The sequence below is a fragment of the Perognathus longimembris genome, chromosome 6 (assembly GCF_023159225.1).
Source record: "Perognathus longimembris pacificus isolate PPM17 chromosome 6, ASM2315922v1, whole genome shotgun sequence".
In the NCBI taxonomy this organism is placed as follows: domain Eukaryota; kingdom Metazoa; phylum Chordata; class Mammalia; order Rodentia; family Heteromyidae; genus Perognathus; species Perognathus longimembris.
The window spans coordinates 18,233,262-18,246,699 of record NC_063166.1 but is presented as its reverse complement, the minus strand read 5'-3'; the positions used below and the strand labels follow the sequence as shown (position 1 = coordinate 18,246,699).

General features: G+C 40.7%; 1 protein-coding gene across 4 annotated transcripts in view; it reads left to right on the top strand.

Moving 5' to 3' along the window:
* The window catches only part of Carmil1 (capping protein regulator and myosin 1 linker 1), a 285,478-nt gene that overhangs the window by 70,272 nt on the left and 201,768 nt on the right, over positions 1-13,438 (top strand). The window lies entirely within an intron of this gene.

Here is a 13,438-nt window from a genome sequence, read left to right as displayed (position 1 = left end):
TATTAATAACCTGGAGAGCATTTTCATGTGTTAATGACTAGAGAAACTTTGACTGGAAACAATTCCTAGGAAGAACTGGTAGTTTTTCATGGCCTTTAGTTATACAGTGTTTGGTTACAAAAGAGTTTGGGCCCAGGAATGAGGAACTTGAAACCTAGATGACCAGTTGGTGACCTGCTCATGGATAATATGGCACTGTTATTGTTTTTAAAGTGCATCTATTTTTATTTGTATTTATTAAAGTTGAGACATTTGTCATTCTCCAGACCACACTAAGTCTGTGGTGCTCCTGGAAGGCAAATCTGATGTGTCTCACATCTTTTTGCAGTCACAACTTACAAATGATTCAAAGAATTCTTTCTTGCTGGAGAAGGTCTCTGCTACCTGTGGACAGCCTTGTTATGTCCATATCAGTCAGATGGTATGTGTGGAAATGCTCTCTGAGCCAAGAATTTTGTATAGCAAAGTCTTATGACTAATCTGACCATAATGCTGGCTATCAGATCACTTGGCATTATCTAGATTCCAGCTAAGCTCTCTTGGATACCACTTCTTAGTAGTGTTGGATATTGCTTGTGTTTTGCTCTTTCAGTTGCCTTCCCTGGATCTAAGGTAGAATTTCATGGCCACCATATAATGATAGATTCTAGCTCTCCTGATCAGTATGTGATGGGACAGGTTGTCAGGATTTGACAGCGCCTGTCTTCTAAGAATCCTGTTTCCTGATACCTGGACCTCTCTTCTTGAATTATTATTACCTTAAGTAACATGGCGCTAGTCTTAATACAGAAGGTAGCTGATTGTATATGATGTGCCAACTGATCTTAATAGTGGTTGGAGTGTCTATTATATTGAATAACAAGTATGTAACTAGTCATGTATGGAAGGTAACTGATTGTATATGATGTGCTAGATCCTGTTAATACTAGTTGGAAATAGCTATTGTTATCCCGGTTATTCAGATGATGAAACTGAGGTACGGGGAGTTTAGCTGACTCAGTCTGACTTGAGCCTCTGAGGGTCTGGAGGCTAGATCCTGAGCTCTTATCTGTGTTTACTTTCTGATCTTTGTTTTTATTGTTTTCCTTCCACCCTGCTTAAGACTGCTGTCTTAAGTATGTCTTTTCTTCAAACCCAAGTTCTACCCTAAAGTGGCATTTTCATTAAGGACTCCAGGCTAGATTCCTAGGGCTTTCTAGTTCCCTGATATGAGCCATTTGAACGATGTCCTGCTTTCCATGATGTTTTAGCTAGTCTGAATAGTTTTGATTTTCCAAATTTCATTGACAGTTTAACACAGGAACTCTTGGTATGTTTTTCTTAAAGTTTCCAAAATACTTAACATAATAGTGAGTAAACTTTTGAAAATAGGTGGAGACAATTTGCAACTGACCCTGTCATATTCATTCACCAGGCTGTTTATCTTAGCTTATGGAGTTGTGACTTCTTCCTAAGAGTGGGTCTCAACTAAGGATGATTTTACCCTGCAAGGGTCAATGTGTCAATGTCTGGAGACATTTTTGGTGGTCATAATTGGGTTTGAGATGCTAGTGGCATCTAGTAGGTAGAGGCTAGGGCTAGGGCTAACCATAAATATTTAACATGTGTAGTTATAAAAGAATTAGCTGTCCCCATGTATCAATGGTGTTGAGGCTGAAAAATTCTGGTCTAGAGGTATTCATGTGAAAACTCTGGCTAATTAAATATCAGTGTTGATCTATATATTTCTGAAAAAATTTTGCTGCCCCTGTTTTCAGCTTTTTCAGCCTGGGTATAAGAAATCTTATCTTGGGATCAAGTGGTAACATTTGTAAAGATGAAAGTCAGCAAGCTACAGGTGGTGGAGTGAAAGAAAGATAATGAAATTTTCAGATACTATTACCATATACCATACCATACCATACCATACCATACCATACCATACCATACCATACCATAGAAACTTGAGTTGAGAAGAATCAAAGCCCAGTGTCTCACCTAATCAAGGATATCTACTCCAACTTACGTGTAGTCTGCTGCTTAGGGAAGGAGTCAAAAGTTGTTCTAAATCTATAATCATTCAAAACCATTCATACATGCTCCCTTATGAATAACAGAATTTCACCCTGGAAGCTTCTGCTCATGGACCTCATGTGCACTTACTTGGGATTTACTTGAACTGTCTTTTATAGTCTGGACACCCAGAGATGTCAGTGAAAACTTGTCCTGATCAAGTTGCCACGTTATTCTGGAATTATAAGCCTTCTGTAAGAACACATTGTGGAAGAATAGCCTTTTCTAGAACAGATGTGGAGTCTGAAGGCAGAGTCACCAGCAAGAACAGAGCAGGTCACCTCTAACACTTTGGTTTTCTTCCTAGGACTTGAGAATCTGTACACATATTCTAGTAGATGCTTCTGATGTGTGGTCATATGAAGAGGGCTGAGGAAGTAGTACCTTAACTGTACTTACTTTATCCTTCTTGTGTTGGACAAGGTGCCAAGATGACTCCTTTTCTTTTGATTGTATTTGTTGTTAATCCAGTGTGCGAGTAAGTATACAGATAAAGTTTGAGTCCCTCACAGCCTCTCAGAGGAAGTGCCTGAGCACTGCCACCTTGATCTGCTGCAGTATGGGAGGCTAATGATGCTGATTCTTAAAGTATTTTCTTCATTGTGGGAAAAAACACATATATTCACTATTTATATTAGCTTTTGTAATAGTGGTGACCAAAATTCCAGACAATCAATTTAAGGGAGGTAAGGTTTAAGTTGGATCCTAATTTTAGATGGCTCAGTCTGTAGTCACTTGATGCCATGTACCTCGCACTTAGGCAGAACTTCATCAGGCATCAGGAGCACATGGCAGAGGAGATTCTTCACATCATGATGGATAGGAAGCAGAATGAGGAAGGGACTGGTGGGCCTTCAAAGACATGCCCTTTTTGTCCTGCTTCTTTTACCAAGCCCTACCTGACTCCTCAGGTTTTCAGAAGCTTCCAAAATAGAATCACTAGCTGGTGACCAAACATTCCCTACATGAGACTATGGAGAACACTTCATATTCAAACCATAAGCCACCTTAACCATTTTATTTATTTATTTATTTATTTATTTATTTATTTATTTATTTTTTTGTTACCATACTTGGTATCAACCCCAAAGTTTGGCACATGCAAAACACACACTCCACTTACCCTATACTTTTGGCCCCTTGATTGTGTTTAAGTACACAGGTCAATAATGTGAAGCATATTCACTTTTTTTTTTTTTGGTGCCATAGATCTTTGAACATTTTCATCTTGTTTGGTAAAATATCTTTATGGCAGGGTGAGATGGGACATGTCTTTATAATATCTGTCTGCATTCATTGCTTGTTCCTCTCCCACAAAATGGTCCCATTTAGAATCAGAAAGAGTTTCCTTTGGCTGACTTCCTTTCCTTTAAGACTGTGGGCCAGCCATTCAGTGAGTTTGCTGAAGAACATTCCTCCTATGGGCTCATTAGAGAGATTCTAAGCTGAGGTGAGTTTGTCAAAACAGAGATTGATTTTAAAGTGAGGGGATATCTGGAGGTACCAAAGATTCTTGGTTGATAGATGTGGTTGTAAACCACATTAAAGAACTGAGCTGAAAATGGCCTCTCCATTTCCCACAGGGTCCCAGTCTGAAAAGGTCGACAAGGATGTTTTTCTTGGCTCCTGTTTCCTAGATGTCCCCTATGGTGGCTCCCTTAGTTCTTTAGCTCCTCTTAACAGCCACTACCTTATCTCACTGGATTTTAGGTGGTTTTGTTTTGTTCTTTAGTTTTGAGTTAATTGGGCACTTTTGCTGCTAGTCTTCTGTGGCTTCTTGAATTCATGAATTACTCATTAAGTCGTGTCACCAGGCAGGCACCATGGCAGTGTCTGGTTTGTCTAGCTGGCCTTTTGGAAGGATGTCTCTTTGCGTGTGCATGCACGTATGCACAAGCTTTAGTAAAAGTTGATGGGAAAATGGAATCCTCTTCAGAAACTCTGTAATTGTAGCCCTTACTTCCAAATCTTATCTTTGCAGGGGGGTTTGAGGGGGTATTTCTTTGGAATAATTTCAGTGGTGTTATCCACCAGGGTGGGATAGATATTCTGAGAGTTGTTATATGTGGTAGTATGTGGTTAAGAAAGCTCAGTTACTTGTCTCCCCCACTCCCCTTTCAGGGGGAGTCACAACTAGAATGAACTAAATTAAATTGAGTAATTGAGCTTTCCTCATGGGAATGGTAGTTTTCAAATTGTCTTTTTTCACAATTGGTTGAGCAGTATCAGTTATGAAAATACAAACAGTAGAAAAGCACATAGGTATCTCTGGTGATATTATTTTAATTATTTAATATTTAGAAGCTTCATCGATCTGTTTGTATTGGGTAGGTCAGGGTTTTGAGTAATTCTGTGATCAAGGACTCAAGCAGGGTTGGGAATGTGGCCTAGTGGTAAAGTGCTCGCCTTGCATACATGAAGCCCTGGGTTTGATTCCTCAGCACTACAAATATAGAAAAAGCCAGAAATGGCGCTGTGGCTCTAGTGTAGAATGCTGACCAAAATGCTGAGCAAAAAGAAGCCAGGGATGGTGCTCAGGCCCTGAGTTCAAGCAAAAAAAAAGGACTCAAGCAATGAACTGTTTTCTGCAGATATACCTTGCTGACAGGTAGGTAGCAATGAAGCAGAGGAACAGTTGTTCCATTGGCTCATTAGGGATGGACTCATGGAATGTGACCAGCACATTATCTTTTTTTTGTTGTTGTTGTGGACTTGAATTCTGGGCCTGGGTGGGAGTATGAAGTTCATGGAAGTATTGTTTTAAGGTGATATGTAAAAATTTATGTGGCTTTCTGTTATTTGCTGAAGGTTAGAGCACACATTATTAACGAAGAGGAGGTAAACTTAGGAAACTCATTGATCAGATTAGATGTCCTCTGCTATTGTTTGTACATGTACCCTCCAAAATTCAGGTGGTACTAAAATGATAGTGCTCAGGTGAAGCCTTTAGGAAGTGACCAGGCTACAAAGTCCCTCCTTTGCTAGTGGAACTGAGGCTTTTATAAAGAAGCTTCTGGCAACTTTTGACTAGAGCTGCTTGCCTCCTCTCTTCCCCTTTCACCTCCTGCACTGTGGGGGTGCAGCCAGAGACCCAGTGCTAGCGCCTGGATCCTGGACTTAATAGCCTTTAGAAACAGAAATAGTTTTTTTTTTAAATTAAATAAACCACTCAGTTTCAGGCTTCTATTATAGCAGCGCCATTAAGATATTACCTTTAAGCGAAGTGTCAGTGGCTCAAGCCTATAATTGTAGCTACTCAGTAGGCTGAGATCTGAAGATGATGGTTCAAGGCCAGCCTGGGCAGAAAATTCCCTGTGAGACTCTTATCTCCAATTAAACACTCAAAAAACTGTAAGTGACACTGTGGCTCAAAGTGGTAGAGCACTAGCCTTGAGCATAAAGAAGTCAGGGACAGTGTCCAGGCCCTGAGTTCAAGCCCCACGACCACCACCACCACTAAAAAACATATATATGTTGTTGTATATACACAATATGTAATTTATACTATCCTAGGTGTGCCATCTTATTATAAGGAAGTGATACATCTCTCAAGTAAGGACTAAGTCATCTCTAGTTGCTTGTGTTAGAATATGTCACATGTTCAAGACTGCTGTGTGAGCCAGCAGAAGCTGTATGTATCATGCATTTCTGAGAACTGACGTCTGGCAGTATACAGTGACACAGGGAGACTTAGGATGGGTGCTATTTCAGAAATAAAATGACTCAAGAAGAAACCACAGATGGAAACAGTGATCATGTATATAAAGGCATTGCACTGTAGAAATAGCTTATGAGAGCAATTTTATTATATGATCATTGTGGCCAAGAATACTGATCATCTAGTACAGTTTTGGAAGCCATATGCCAATGTCTAATCATGCTATGCATGATTTGTTCGCTGATGTTTGTGCAGTTATTATCGGAATCATGGTTTGTCCTTGTTCCACTAGGATGGACACAGACTGGTACAAGGGCTAAGACTCTCCCTTACTTGCCAGAAAGTATAGCCAGAAGGATGTGGCCTGGCTGATTGGAGCTGACACCCATCCAGTCCTGCTTCTGGAGGCCTTTAATGTGGTCTGCAGTTAGCTGGTGTTTTAGAATGGCATGACAGGCCAGGCAGCTTTCCCGGATGTATGCTTCTCTGATTGCTGACTTTCCTCAGCTCACTGAAGTTCATCCTGCCTATTGATCTGATCTTCCGGGCAGATTTAACACTGGACCAAAGAAGGCCAAAGTGTCAGCTAGCCCAGAACTCAAGAGGTCAAGAAGATATGCAGCAGAATGAGACTTGGAGGCAGGTGCCTAGACCCTGGCTCAGTCTAGCTTTTCAAGCATGTGCGTTTGTGTTTGGAATTTGAGAGGAGGCACTCAGTCTGATGATCCAGCAGCCTCTGCGCTCCAGTGGCATGCTAATTTGTATGCTTTTCTCTTCAGAAACTGAATTGCTTCTCTTGACTATTTCAGCAGAGGAACTGAAATGGGAATAATATCCTGTGGGGGCCCCCAGTGTGCTCAGTGGGGGAACAAGAGGCCAATACGGGGGCATTTTTCTCATTTCGGAGACTGTCTGGCTGTTCCCTTAGGAGTATTCAGGTCAGTTGTTATAGTGTTCCCTACTGTGTAAATGAAAGATTTGGCCAGGTCTAGATGAATTCTTTAGTCTTAAAAAAAAATCACACACACACACACACACACACACACACACACACACACACACACACCACACGGTAAAACACTTTTTAAAAAGTGGGAAAAAGGAAGAACAGTTTTAGCTTGTTTTTGAACCAGGCCTTATTGGCTTAAATGTATTCAGATACGGGAAAGGAGTAAAAGGGAGAACTTTTTACCTCTTCTTAGCAGGGCCTGTCACTTCGCAGGTGCATGGGTGTCCAAATGGAGGTTGCCAGATAAGACATCACTGGAGCCTCCTTAGGGATGTGGGGAGCAGGTGAGGCACAAAGCAGCCATTGTTCATTGTCTTCCCACTTACAGTGTTCTGCTGCATTTAAACTACTATTACTAGAATACTGGATTAGGAATGTCAGTACCTAGGCATTTTCCTCTTTCCATCGATTTCAAAAGGAATTTCAGAAAGTCACTGCTTTCTGTGTGTGTTTATGAGTCGGGGACGAGAGAAGAAAGGAGAGACAATGATTTTCTGTCTTTCCAGTAGAAAAAAAGGAACAATTTGGTTTGGAGGGATGGGGAGAATGATGAAAAGGATGATACCAACTAAGACACATTGCACCCATTAACTGATGTGTTGAATGGTAACTCCTTTGTACAATTAAAGATGATCAAAATTAAATTAAAAAAGTAGAAGCTGGGTGCGGATGACTCATTTCTCTGAAGTTAGCTATGCAGGAGGCTGAGATCCGAGAATTGCAGCTCAAAGCCATGCTAGCAGGAAAGTCAATGAGACTCTTACCTAATTAGTAAGCAAACAGCCAGAAGTGGAGATGTGACTGAACTGGTACAGTGCCTGTCTTAGAAAAAGGAAAGAAAAGGAAAAGAACATCTTAGGGTAGAGGAATGGAAATTTAAAAGATGCCTGAAGTCTTGCAAGGAAAACTCCCCTATGCTATTCAGAGTTTCAGCAGGCAGGTTATTGATCTCCTATTGATTTATTTTTCTTTTGGTAGTGCTGGGCATGGACCCCAGGGTCTCCACATGTTAGGCCATTGCTGTATCATGGAGCCACATCCCCAACTAGTTTAGTTTGTAGAGTCCTTGATTTTTAGAAACATTGAGATAGATCTCTACTAGACCACAGATACTTTATTTCCTTATGTCACATTTAGCTCAATGACTGGAATGTATTCCTTTGCCAAAATGTCTATTTTTAATGTATTTTTTGGGGAGACAATAAGAAGTGAAGGTCAGTCAGGCACAGGTGGCTCACATCTGTAATCCTAGGTACTCAAGAGGCTGAGATCTGAGGATCATGGTTCAAAGCTAGCCCAGGCAGGAAAAGTCTGTGAGGTTCTTAAAATATTCAGAAAAAGCTTGGGAGTGGCACTTTGCCTCAAGTGATAGGGCACTAGCCTTGAGCAAAAGAAACCCAGGAACAGCACCCAGGCCCAGGTTCAAGCCCCAGGACCAGCCAAAAGAGAGAAAAAGAAACAGAGACAGAGAAATACACACACACACACACACACACACACACACACACACACACACACACAGAGCGAGAAAGAGCGCAAAAGAACGAGCGAGCGAGCAAGAGAGAGAGAGAGAGAGAGAAATATGAGTCAAGGTCCCTCAGCAGAAGGCTGATCAGAGAATCATACTGGGAAGTCAGTAGCCTGGACTTTGCCATTGACGTGTTCCTTCATTTGAAGTGTTGTCATTAAACCTGACTTCATATTGAAACATGAATGTGTTGACATATGCATGCGATTTGGGAATTAAGAACTTCAGTGGAATGTCCAAACCATCACTCAGTTTTACACAGCAACTTTGAAGTTCTGGAATGCTCAGGAGGTGAGGCTCTCCTGACTGAACTGAGGTGGGGTTTTGGGGTTTTTTGTTTTTTTTTTTTTTTAATTTTAAGCCTGAAAACCATTTTGTTTTCCAATGTATTGGAAGTCTCCCCAAAAATACATGAGAGTGTTTTAGGGTGGAGTGTAGTAGGGAGTGTACATTCCCATCCCATAGTGAATGGGACTCTTTTTCAGAATGTAGAGGCTCAGGATAAATACTTTTCCTTCTAAATCTTTGTATGAAAGATGTGTGTCATTGAAGTTAGCTTCAAAATGATCTGCATTAAAAAAAAACACCCAAACTCCTCTTTTCTCATTTATTTTTCTGATTCCCTTCCCTTCCCTTCCTCTATCCTTCCCTTACCTTCCTCTGTCCTTCCCTTTCTCCCTCCCTCCTCACTCCTGCCTTCCCTCCCTCCCTTCCTCTGTCCATCCCCTTCTCCCTCCCTCTCTCCCCTCTGCCTTCCCTCCTTCCCTTTCTCTGTCTTTCTCTTTCTCCTTCCTTTCTTACTGCCTCTCCCTTGCTCTCTCACTCCTTTATTCCCTCCTTCTCTCCCTTCTTCCTTCTATCTCTCTTTGCCTTCGTCTTTGTGTGCAATACTGGGGCTTGAATTCAGGATCTTGCATTCATCTTTAGTTTTTTTCACTGAAGGCTGGAGTTCTCCTGTTTGATCCACACCTGTACTCACGGATTTTTGCTGGTTAATTGGAGATGAGTTTGATAGACTTGTCTGTCTGGAATGGCTTTAAACTGTAATCCTCAGATCTCAGCCTTCTAAGTAGCTAATTACAGGCATTGTGTAGAATTTGCATCTTGGAATTGTATTGCATTAAATTCAACTTAGCAAACATTTACCAAAGACCAACCACATGTATTTAAAGCAAGTGCACTATCCATTGAAAAGCTATCAAGTTGTTTTCTACCATGCAGAGGAGGTGAGGAAATACAGTATTTTGACTGGTCTTGAATATCTGACTGATATAAGATTGACTTAAAATTCTAGATTGGAAGCATTTCCTAGGATGCCAGTGTGAATGAAAAATGATCTTTGGATAGATAAATTTGGAGAAAAAGATGGGTTAAGTGAAGTTGGATGGGAAATTTATTTTTTGTTGGAGATTTAAGGGATGGTGTAAGTAGGGTTTATCAAATTTACCTGTGTTGGAACATTGTAGGGGATCACTGCTTGATGGAGAGTATTTTAACAAATGCTACTGTAGGCCATGAAGTAAATTCTTCATCTGAACTCTTTTATAGTGACAACCATATATTTGCCATACAGTAAGAAAATATTTAATACTGTGACAACAGGTCTGTGTCTAAGTTTGCCAATGAGTTATATAAGGAATGTGAATTTCCCTCAGGAGGGAATTTCCTTGGTAGAAAGTGGGAGTTAGCAGTTTGTTTTGTAGAGGAGAGGATACATTGATGTGTTTAAGTTGTTGAGGTTTTTAAGGAACACTTACTTGAGACAACTGTACATTAATGTACAGATGTAATAGCAGAGACATGCTATGCACCTTTCACTATGGTCCCCTGTGGTAAAATGCTACACAACTACAGTGCTGTAATCAGGAAATTAACATGGATGTGCTTGTCAACCTTCTTTCAGATTCCATGGGCCCCCCTCCCTCCCTCCCTCCCTCCCTCCCTCCCTCCCTCCCTCCCTCCCTCCCTCCCTCCCTCCCTCCCTTCCTTCCTTCCAGTACTGGGGCTTAAACTCAGGACTTTTGTGCTGTCCATAATCTTTCTTTGTTCAAGACTAGCACTCTACCATTTAAAGCCACAGCTATACTTGTGGCATTTTGATGGTTAATTGGAGATAAGAGTCTAATGGACTCTCCTACCTGGGCCAGCTTTGAACCATGGTCCTCCAATCTCAGCCTCCTGAGTAGCCAGGATTACAGAGGCCTGGGTTACTCACTATTACCACTGCAGTTACACTACGGAACAATTCCATCACTAAGATCCCAAGCAGTATCCTTTTATCCTCCCTCCCACCCCCATCCCCTGATAACCATGAATTCTCTATCTCTATACTTTTGTTGTTTCAAGCATGCGCTATACATGGAATTATACATTTTTGAATTTCACTTTTTAATTTGGTGGCTGTTTTTAGTGGATTGTTTACAGTCTTTGCACTAATCTTCTAAACCAGGAGGAAGTGAGCCTCTGAAGGGTTGGTGTTATGTCCAAGGCTACCAGTTATACTCTACCCTCCCCACCCCCCCTTAGCTTTAACTTTGGAGAAAGAAGATTGGACTTTGGAGGTGCAGAGACTCATTTATTTTCAGTCTAGCTGCTCTAGTTTGGACACCTTGTTAACCGTTTTCACGATTTTCTGGGCTGAAATCCTTGTGTTTCTTGAATTCATACACAAGCTTTGTTTTGTTTTCTTGCAGCTTATCTAACTGTAGTACTTAGGCTGCTCACTTTGGTTGCTGTGGTGCTAAACTCACTCCCAGAAGTCCTTGAGATTTAACCACTGCAAGTAAGAAGCTGTCAGCACTCTTAGGAATGGGGTGGGTGGAGGGAACACATACGTTTCTATGAATCATTATAGTGACAGATGTTATATATTTAAGAGAAAACTTCAAAACTAGAAAGCGATTAAGTTTTATGAGATAATTTTTTCTTGAAAACAAGATTAGGAGACAGCTAAAAGTAAGTTTCTGTAGATAATACTGGAACCTCCCGGACACTTTTTTCCCCCTTAAATATCTTTGAGTGAGCTTTTCTTTCAGTCTGGAGAATTTTTTCTTAAAGTTTTTATGCAGGTTGGCTTCCTCCTAACATCTCTGTACAGAGAAATATTTTACCCTTTCCACATCTTCCTTACTGTTTTTCTCCATCACATTCTTTCTGTTTTTGATGCCAGTACTAGGGCTTGAATTTAGAACCTCACTGTTCTTGCTTGGCTTTTTTGCTCAAGGCTGGTGCTCTATTACTTGGGCCACATCTCCATGTCTAGCTTTTTGCTAGAAGTGAAAATAAAAGTGTCATAGACTCTTCTGCCTGGACTGGCTTCAAACTTTGGTCTTCAGATCTCAGGATCCTCAGTAGCTAGGATTATAGGTGTGAATCATCAGTGCCTGGCTTAACATCACATTTAGATTAGCATTAAATATGCCCTATGTTCTCTCCCCAACTAGATTATAATCTTCCCGAGAACAGGCAATTTTACCTTTTTAGGTCACTACTGTATCTCCAGCGTCTTAGAATAGTGCCTAATGCATATTCAATGCCAATGAGATTGTATAATGAATTATATAATGAATGTTTTTAAGAGCAAATAATTAACAACAGCAGTCTTACATGATAGAAGAGACTAATCATGCCTAAGTGTGTCAGCTCCTGGAAGGATGATCACTTAAATATGGTCCAGTTGGTTTAATACAACTGTGCTTTTTTTTCTCCCTTTTTTGACCATCTTCTAGCAGGCCCTTTTTTGGGTGGAAAATGCTTGAATTTGGGGTGACTCTTTAATATGTGAGGGAAATTAACCAGCAGATCTAGGTAATTGAACCTCACATACTCTCCTCGAAATGTTTATACTTCTGCCAAATTGAAGCATGAGTTGGGTGTTTGCATAACCACCTGTGTAATTACTCACATTAGCATTCCAGCATGTATTTGCTGAGCTACACTCTTCAATTTTGCAATAAAAGTATTTTCACACGTTAGCTGCTACTGTGAAAATTGGTTTCTTTCCTACATTCAGGAAGCTTGTTGCTGTTTGATTTGTGGGTGTGGTGTACAGCCATATAACATTTACTTTCTTGGTGCAGGGAGATCTGTGTGGAAATAAACTTGGTTTCCATTTCTCATCTTTGGGCTGTTTTTGTTAATGCTAGGAAGAGAACAGGAAATAAATATTGCTCTAGGAATATTTTAGGTCATATATACTTGAGCTATAAAGAACAATATTGCCTTTGATAAAGTTGGGCCCCCTGTGTGGTAAAAGCTGGGGCAGTCTGGTCTACTTGGGACTGTTTCCGTTCTTGCAGACTTGCTTTGGAAGTTGACTGCAGGAGGCAGCCGCATGGGTGCTACTCTGCCTGGGAAAGACTCTGCCCCTCCCAGTGATAACTAGGACTTACAGATGTTTATGATGAGCTATGTATGCTCTCCTTGTCACTAGGTCCTGTCTGAATTATGAATGACCAGAAAGATGAAGACTTGGAGAGAGTTAAGAGATAATATGAATGCAATAAGGAAGGAATACATATTTTGGAGCAGGCCGCCCTTATTCAACACCTGATTTCCAAATGAAGCCACACTTCCATTATGTACCCTTAAATCACCTCTTCTCCTATGCTGGCTGGTGCTTCAGGCTTTTGTATGTTAGCTGGAACAATCATGAACATTCTAAGCACAACTGGGAAGGAGATTCAGACAGTTCAATCATTTGGTATTCCCTGATGCTCATTGAAGTTGTCTGGGACACCTTCTCTTTGTTAGTTAAAGATCCTGCTAAACTTAAATAACAAATGAGGTCAGACATGACTTATTTAATTTCAGAGTTTAGTCATTAGCTGTCTTTCTCCCAGGGGAAATAAGCTCAGTGGAGTTACTTAAGTCACACTTTCTCCATTTATTGAAATAATTTCCATTTCCCTGCCCTAGAAAAGTAGGCGATTGCAGAGTGGTTGAGAAAGAATTATAATGCCATTTGGGCTAAATTAGCCTTGTGCATCACTCTGAGAACTTATTGAGCAGACAGTTAACACCTTCTAATAAGCACCAACTATGTATAGATCAATGTGTTCAAATGATAGCAAAGGTGGGCAGTCAACATGGGGAGACAAAACAGACATGGTCAATAATCTGAAGGAACATGAGGGTATAAAATGATACGGGAACACTGATAATAAAAGAACTGTCAGTTCTGTGAATTTTC